Source organism: Hibiscus syriacus, unplaced genomic scaffold, assembly GCF_006381635.1.
Source record: "Hibiscus syriacus cultivar Baekdansim isolate YM2019G1 unplaced genomic scaffold, ASM638163v2 tig00116968_pilon, whole genome shotgun sequence".
In the NCBI taxonomy this organism is placed as follows: domain Eukaryota; kingdom Viridiplantae; phylum Streptophyta; class Magnoliopsida; order Malvales; family Malvaceae; genus Hibiscus; species Hibiscus syriacus.
In genome coordinates, this window is record NW_024063492.1 from 409,707 (window position 1) to 419,237 (window position 9,531).

General features: G+C 34.1%; 2 pseudogenes; one reads left to right on the plus strand and one right to left on the minus strand.

Moving 5' to 3' along the window:
- Positions 1-221: 221 nt before the first annotated feature.
- LOC120191408 lies at positions 222-2,142 on the minus strand (annotated as a pseudogene).
- A 2,983-nt stretch (positions 2,143-5,125) lies between these two features.
- On the plus strand, positions 5,126-9,332 carry LOC120191400 (annotated as a pseudogene).
- Positions 9,333-9,531: the final 199 nt, after the last annotated feature.

A 9,531-nucleotide genomic window follows, 5' to 3' on the forward strand; every position in this document is an offset into this window, starting at 1 on the left:
ATATCGAGTACTTGACATCTTTGTTTCTCATCTCTCTCTCAACCATATCTATATGTTTTATGTAAATAACTTTGAGAAACATATGATTACGTTAACAAGTCAAGCAATTGCAGTACACAAAACTTGGAATCAAATAGGAATACTTATAATTATATGCATCAAGAAAGAATCGGAAGCTAAACAAATACAATGATCTAACTATTGTATTAGGGTGCTGCCACCAGAAGAAATATAGGAAAATAGAAAAGAAACTGACTTTTGAGGATGAAGATTCAACTCTAAAGGCAATCATACAGCACACAGCATTGAATTAAATTCCGAAGCATTGAAATGCTTCCGATACTACAACGCACAAGGTAAACATTTCAAGAACCATGAGAAGTGCTGCTGTTGCTGTTTGCGAACCTTCTCAGAGTGCAAGCCACTATACTTCTCCCGCTCAAAAGCCCTAGCAGCTTATTCGATGTAGATCGACCTGTGCTGCTTGAAGTAATAGCAGAAGCACCAATTTGAGTTGCTACGATGGGAGGAAATTCAACTGCATTATCTTGCGCCCCGACATCACTGGCACTTGCATCTAACTGTTCCCCTGTATCCAAATTAATTGCGAGTGATCCTCTACTTGCTCTTAACCATTCCACCCCCTCTGATGTCACTCCTCTGCATTTCTTCACCTTCACTTTGATCAAATTCGGGCAACCACTAGCAAGGGCTTCCATTCCATGGTCTGAACAGGGCAACTCTTAATACAAAGCTTCTTCAAAGCTATACATTTCGCAGCAATACATGAAATCTCTGCATCACCCACCGTATCACTACCGCATAATGCTAACCGTTCCAAGTTCTGACAATTTGAAGCTAACATTCCCAAACTTATATTCGTCGGATTAACACCAATAAGAACTAATTCTTGTAAATTAAGGCATGAGTTTGCAACAGCAATTAAACCTTGGTCACCTATTCGATTGGCCTTCCATCCATCAATGTGAAGCTTCCTTAACAATTTACATTTCCCAGCAACAGCTCCAAGTCCAGCGTTCGTACACTCTGGAGCCTTAACGAGGTGAAGGATTTCCAGGTTGGAACAGTTGGATATGGCCTCGAGACCGATGTCGCTTATTTGAATCCGTTCCATATGGATCTCTACGATACCCGTGACCCGATCAACTATAAGAGGGAAAAGCTTATCCCAATCACCAGAGCATCTAAAAAGTTTTAAGGATTTCAGATTCTTAGCACCAATAATAAGCGGACCAAAGCACTGTCCATTATAAAGCTCTTTCAAGAAAACTGTTTTCAACGCTGCCGCCGCCACCCCTGGCCCTATCGGCTCAGCTGCAGCTCCGTCTATGATGCCGCGAAGTCGTTTCACGGAGAGTTCCTCGAGAGCTGGACAGTGGTCGAGCACGGCGTTCATGCCTTTAGCTCCGAAAGTGCAAGATCCACACGAAAGCTTCTTTAGGCCCCTACAGTTCTTAGCGAAAGCCGACATTCCGGCATCGGTCAAGTCACGGCAAGTTCGGAGCTTAAGGCGAGTCAAGTTCCGGCAGCGCTCCGAGATTAGAACAAGCGCTTCATCCCCGATGCTAACAGAACTACGGTCATTTCAGGGCCAGTTTCGTGACAGCATCAAAGCGAGAGAAGATGGAAGGAATCAAATGTTGCAGATCTGATGGGCGTTGAGGGAAAGTCGGTGACGGCTCTGTCCTTCAGTCCTCAACCACCGCCGGCAAACAAGAGAGCAGCGCTTCCGGTCACCGGGGCTAAGAAACTGGAAAATGCAAGCCAAACACTCGTCGGGCAGAACTGAGATGAAATCAGATAATCCATCCATGCTACTTCGGTCAAGCTCTTCAGCTTCCTCAGATTGCATCGGAGAGATCAGAGCCGTTGATTTCGATTTTGAAAGTTGGCTACGGTTACAATCCCCACGGCTGGTGAGTTTCATCGTCGACACTGTTTGACCCATCAACAACAACAAATACCTACACCTAAAGAAGCGAAAAGCAAATAGAAAAGAACGGCCACAGGTTAATTATCCAGGGCGAAACCTAAGGACCATTTTCCAGGCTCCGCACCGGTTTTGTTCTTGGAAAAGACCAGCCCGGCCGAATTCAAAAGGTTTCTTTCTGAACAAAAGAATAGCCTTCCTATCCTATTCCTACCCTCCAGTTCCAGTCTCAAGTTTCTATACGCCATTGCCATCCTCATAGTATACTTTTCGTGAGCCCCCACCACATTCTTTATTGGGTAAAGTTAAAGTCCAATAAAATTAAAACGTGATAACGGTTCAAACCAAGCTGGAATTGTGAGATTGGGCGGGTGATACTTTCTTTTCCACCTAAACTAATTGCTTTTATTATTCTCTTAAACATTTCATTACCGCTAATATTTTCGTGTTAGGGACCCAATCCCTGTAAGAAGAAAATTCAGTCTTATTTAAAATTAACTATTTTAAAATATATAAGAGATTATTAGTTTTTTAGATATTCTAGATTTAAATAAACATGTTTATTAGAGTGTGTGCACATTGTAAATAACAACCAAAAGTTCTAAACAATATTATCTTTAGTTATTCTAAACTATTATAATATATATATTTCACACCTGTATTCTCGTTATATGAATAGATTAATTATTCATGTAAATTAATATATATTTAAATAATTTAAATATTATATTTAAAATATTAATTATTTATGTAGAATAATAAAAATTATAGACATATTTTAAAAAATCTAATTGAAATATGTTTTATTAGTTTAGGACAAATACAAGCTAATATATGTTAAAAAGACTCTAGATCATTTTGCATTGAACGTTCATACCCCGAACCTGAGACCTTAAAGTGATTATTTAACCACTAAGTTTATTTGGTTCAAACTGATTAAATGAAATATTTCTTTAAAAAAATAAATATATGACATAAATATTATTTAGAGGAAAATATTTTTATAAATAAAATAAAAAATATATAAAATTTTAATTAAATAAGTTATAAAAATCACATAATTAAATTTTATTTTAAGAAATATATATGAATATAATTACATTCACATTGTTTTAGACAATAGTGCTAAGTAACACGACATTTCCGGGTTTTTTGTTCAACTTGTTCATACTATTAATTAATGCGCGTTAAGAAGCCGTCTTATTCAAATTGAATTCGTTAATTCTTTAATATTATTTATAAAACAACAAATCATATTACTTATGGACTCAAGCTCAACGCAAACAGTTTTTTTTGTATTAGATGATATAAAAGGTGTGTGACATCATTTGATCGGATGATTAAATTTATTTTAATTTATTAAAAGTATGATTAAATTTAGAGAATTCGTAAATAACAAGGATAAATGTGTGATTATACTAAATTATTTAACGGTAATTAACTCGTTACAGTCGTATCCTAATTGAATGAAAAAATAAAAGTAATAATATATTATTAAAATCAATAAAGTACAAATAAAAATGATAAATCGTGTAATTAAAAAAAGAGAAAATAATTTCAGTGACCAAAAATCTCAGATAATATACGATTTTGACTAACTTTTTTTGGATTTGCGAAAATGACCAACAAAATCGCAATGCGATCTCTAATTCGCATTGCGATCTCCATTATCGCAAATTCGCGTTGCGATTTTCAACTATCGCAACGTGATTTTCAACTATCGCAACGCGATTTTCAATTATCGCAACGCGAAATGCAACGCGAATTTACGATAGTGGAGATCGCAATGAGAATTAGAGATCGCATTGCGATTTTGTTGGTTATTTCGCAAATCCAAAAAATGTTGAACAAAATCGTATATTATCTGAGATTTTTGGTCACTGAGGTTATTTTCTCTTTCTCATCATTTCCCTTGACATTTGTTACCTGAATCCATAGCTCGTTGTTCATCTTTATTCTCTTGTAGTTGGTTGAGTGACTAAATTGTTTATCTTTATTATCTGATTTTTCTTTAAATCATGACTTCTAGACCCATTAAGAACATTTCCCTTCCTTCTATTAGAGTTTCCCATTTTTCCTCTCCTCTAAATAGACTTATATTGGATTTTAAATTTATTAAAACATATTATTATAATATTTATTATGGCTAAATTAATAGTATAATTTTTTCAATAATACTAAGTAACATTATATTTTAACAATCGTATCTCCAATACAATTTTATATCCTATGAACAAAATCATTTCAACCTAATTCATTGAAAATCTAGCATTGTTGGAGTTTAACCATTTTTATCCATGTCTACTTCTATTAGGTCGGCGATGGTCCAATCAAGGGGCTTAGGGAGGACACTAGGTGGAATGGTTCAGTCGAGTTAGGGCTTTGTCACCCTAACATTGACCTAAGGAAACATTCTCTTCATCTAATCGTGATTCATCCCATATAACTGTGTTCTTTTACTCATTCAAAATTAATCTAGAAATTTAAGGTTAAAATATATCATCAATTCAATTTAAGTATTTTAAATATATTCTTTTCTTTTAATTATTAACATTAGGGTTTGTTTGTTTTCTTGTAATTGATTTTTTAAGAAATGTTTTCCTCATTTTCTAGTGTTTGGGTGATAGAAAACATATGGTTAATGTAATTCATTTTCTTGGTCAACTGAATTTCCTTTACAATTTCTGGAAAATGACTTACGGTCTGATTTTTTGTAAAATAGCAAACTAACAAAAAAAATTGTTTAATAAAAAGAGCAAACTAACAAGAAGAAATTGTGACAAAATTAAAAAAAAATATGTAAAAAGAACTTGAAAACGATCAATTGTTGCGAACTAGCTCCTTTTGGTACCTTGACGGTTTTGTGTGAAAAAAAAATCAAGATTGCTTGATTATTTCCAAGAATCGAGCTATGTTTGATATCAATGATAAAGAATGGCAGCGGAGTTATGAACGTTACTTGTCGTTGAAGAATTAAACCTAGAAAGAACTAGACTCGATCAAAGAATAAGGGGAAAGAGATGGAGGGGAAGTGGCAATTAAGGTTTTTAGGGTTTATTGGAAATTGAATAAGAATAATAAGATTAAAACAATAAAGATAAAATAAAGATAAGGGATAATAATAATAATAATAATATGATAGGAATAACTTAGTTAAGTTAGGGTTTTGATGTGATGGGTGAGAATGGTAATTCGATGATGATGATGATTGATAGATAGTTGTCCTACGAACCATCTAGTATCAATTGACTAAGCAGACCGATAATCAACTCTAACCAACCCTCTTAATCGCAATGAGAAGGCAAACCAGAGTGTGAAGATCTCTCACGAAAAAAACTTGAAAGAACTTAATGATGAAGATTGCTTCGAAGGCACAAGGCAATTAGCACTTGCAAAAACGAACGTTGTATTATATTCAAGAAAATATGTGATTACAATGGTGGGAGGAGCCTCCTTTATAGGGTGAGAAGTCATTGCTGTAACATGGCTAATGAATAAAAGATAATGTTTCGAGTCTTATCTCATTCCTAATAAAATAAAATAAAAAAACTAAGAATAATGTTTTAACTTTATCTTAATTCCTAATAAAGTAATCAATCTAATTCTAAAAGACAATGCATTTAAATTATATTACAAATAATCAATAAAATATTAAAAATTTGCAATATTTAGAAATTAATCATTTAAGGGATTTTAAAGATATTTTCAGGATTGTCTCTGGTTGTGTCATTAATTGATCATGAAGTTGTTTCAACTTGAGTTGTTGAGATCTAAGTAGATATAGTAGGAATGAGTAATGAATTTCCTTTATTGAATTCTTCAATCTCCATGTGGTAATGAAGTCCCTTGCTAACGAAGGTTTAAACCACAACTTGAAGCTTGTCTTTCAGAAGTTTGGACTTGGCACGTGTGATTGGACCAAGTGAAAGAGTTAATCCATCTTCTTTTGCCCTGTGACATGTCGTGCATGTATCATTCATCATTAATTGATTTTCGGTAAAAATGATAAAAGATAATAATAAAAAATAGAAAACTTCAAAATTTTCAAGTCGATTTATTTTTAAGAGTTTAAGTCACTATGATAGAAAAGGAGAAGAAGGTTATTGATTCACCGCAACGAGAGGTTGAATGATGATTACTAGAGTCCCAATGAATATAGTGAAGGCCTACATAATTAAAAAAAATTAATAATAATAAATGAAGAGCTTCTAAATGATACATTAGGGTAAACTACACGAGTGACTACTAAACTATTGTCATATTTTATTTTGATCGCCGGCATTTCAATTTGATCAATTAGACCACTCAACTATTTAAATATTTCAATCAAACTATTGTTAACTTTTAATGGAAAAAGTGACGTGGCAGTTAAAAAACTTAGTATAATTGCATATTTGGTCCTTACTATTTATACTTTATATAATTTTAATCATAATTTTATTCAATTAAAATAAATTTAATCTCCAATAAAATCATGACATGTGTCGCTACCTGATTAGAGAGTATTTTCTTAATTTTTATTTATTTAATCTAATAATTTTTTTCATTCAATAAGGTGGTAACACGTGTTACCACCATATTAAAGAGAAAATATACAAGGAAAAAAGGCATCCTAAGTCTGTGAGAATCAAACCTGAGACAACCCTAATGTCAAGCAACACCTAAACCATTAGGCTGAGCCTTCACTTAATTTTATGTTACAATATTCTTTATATAACTTGTTCAATTAATGACAGAAAAAATAAAGTGAAAATGCTAAAATAAGATTCGAACCTAGGATTGTAAATATGGATATGCAATCATAAACACTACTTTTTATTGGTCAAAATAAAATATGATAATAGTTTGTTGGTCATTTGTGTAATTTACCCTAATTTTTATTCTAAAATTAACTCCAACTTACTATTTCCAAATTCTAAAACCCATCTCGTCCGTCAGATTTTGATTATTGACCAAGCCTAGGTGAAGCCCCTCATCCTTGAAACGGCGCGCTTCGATTCGACCCCCTCCAAAAAGCGAAGAAGCGATGAGTTAACTATCGTCAGTTCCTCAACCACACTTCACTCGCACTTATGGCCACTCCTCTGATTCTCAAAGGCATCCCGCTGCTGCGGCTTCGGTTGCAACGGTACAACCGTCTCTTCGCCGGAACCTTTTCGTCTCCGTGGGGACCTTGTTGTGCCACCTCAGACCAGACTGGCATCAAGAGGAGGTATCATCTGCGGAGAAAAGTAGTTCGGTGCTAACTGTGAGGGATCCTACGAAGTACCATAGGTGGGATGATCCTGATTACAGGAAATGGAAGGATAAGGAGGAAGAGATTCTTCGAGACATCGAGCCTATCATTTCTCTAGTTAAAGAGATTCTTCACTCCGATAGGTCAGCCTCTTAACCCTTAGCCATGTTATCACTTATCATAAGATCTAGTTTTATAGGCTCCATTAACGAAAAAATTTAAGAATTAGATTATACATTTGAGTTCCGTACATCTATTCAATTGTAATTGATTTGAATTTCGAACAGATTTCTAATGATGCGATTTTCGGATTCTTGATCCTTTGTTTATGATAATTCTAGTGTTTAGCTCTATTGTTTCTTTAAATAGGCAAATTGTTGATCTACTTCTTTGTCAGTTACTAGTAGTTCAAAATTCTGAGTCCTGACTTTGTTCCAAGGCTAGCAGGTTTCCATTATTCAGTAGTTCATGTATTAGTCCTGAGTAGATAACACATTAAGCTTGAAGGCTTCTGTTAGGATGAAATATTGAATTTATTAGTCCTTTGCTGCTATGAGAGGGATGAAAGCTTGTTGTGGTTTTATGTTTACTGTAAGAACTGATTAATATTGTGTGAATGAATCTTTTACCACTGTCAAAATATTGCTTTTGATATAATACTTGCTGCTCCTGGCCATAAATAAAAGAAGTTTTATTAGGAATTTGGTGCTACTGGAGTAAACAGACGAGCACTTAATGTTGCTCATCATCTCGTATGTCTCTTCAAACCCGGCCATTAAGTTCCCATCAATATCCCACATTATCCTCTATCATTGATGACAGAAAAGATGGGAACAGAATGGAACTTGGTATTGGTTGTGTGCAAGAATGATATCCAATTTATATTCATGAATTTCCATTCTTAGTTGCTTTTGTATATATTAAACACAGAGACAGAATATGGGGTATATGGAGTTCTCCTGTAGTTTTCTTACGAGTTTGCTAGAACTTAGACTGGAGCTGCAGATACTTTTAAGTCTTATGACAAATTTTGGAAATAAAGGGCTCTCAAAAGGTACTTGAATTTTAAAATTTAAATGTGCTACTGAATTAAGAAAGGAAAATGTTGTAAATATTCTAACCATCTTCCGTGTGTTAATGTGGAAAAAATTTCTCCAGTTCCTTTTTTTTATTTCTAATGTAACTGTCTTGATCTTAGAACCTGTGATTTTTTTCACTGCTGAGAAAAAACAAGCTAACATATAACTTTGAGATGCTTTTCATTTTCAGAAGTAGAAGCCAATAAGTTGAGCAAATCTGTCTTTGCGGTGCAGCACTATTTTAAATTTTAGCCAGCTTAATGATTATGATACTTCTATGTATTTCTAATGTTAGGTATAAGGATGGGGAACGTTTAATGTTTCGGACGAGGAAACTGTGCTAGAGAAGCTTCTTCGTCATCATCCACATTCTGAAGATAAAATTGGATGTGGACTTGATTCTATTATGGTGAGTTTTATCACATTGCCTTTTAGCAGGTTGTTCAATGTTTTGGTTGGATTGCTATATAATGAAACATGTTTTTGGGTAACTTTCAGTATTCCATTGTGAGAATGCCTGTAGGCCATTTTAGAAAGTGCGGATTAAGTGAATTCTACTTTAACTTAAACGAGTGCAATTGATTGTTTTGTATGTCCTACTACAGTCAAAAACATTTCTTAACATTATATTAGTTAGGCTGATTGTTGTCTCAAGATTTGGAATTTGCTCATCCAGACTTTTATGAAATTCAGTCTCCTCTTTCCTTTATTTCTTCTGGTGTTGAAATCTACCTCTCTTTTCTTTATGCGGAATTTTAATTTCCCCAATCCTTGATGACTGGTCCATTCTTTCCTCTATTATTGTGACATAGAATCTTCTTTAATCTGCTGCTAGTGTTGCTTACTTGCTGATTGAAGGTACTGTTTTATGTTCAATACTTTTGTGGTTGGTTGAAACTGACCTAGCAGTGCTGCTTTACATGTGTGTAATCATTATATTTTATAGATGTATGGGGTACATTGGTATTTGCTTTCTTGGACAAAGAACAAACTAATAAGTGCTTAATCTCCTTTGAAGGTTGATCGACATCCTCAATTTAGACACTCAAGGTGTCTCTTGTTGTAGAACTGATGGGGATGGATAGATTTCTCATACCAGAAGTGTCTCGAGAGTATATTCGAGATAAAATACCCATCTCATGCAGAAAGACAATTTGTATTAGAGACGATATATAGACTTGATTTCTGGGTTTGAATGTTGTAGATGACTCTCGACTAATGCTTCATGTGACATTTGCAAACGGGGACAGAAAAAAAAATATTAT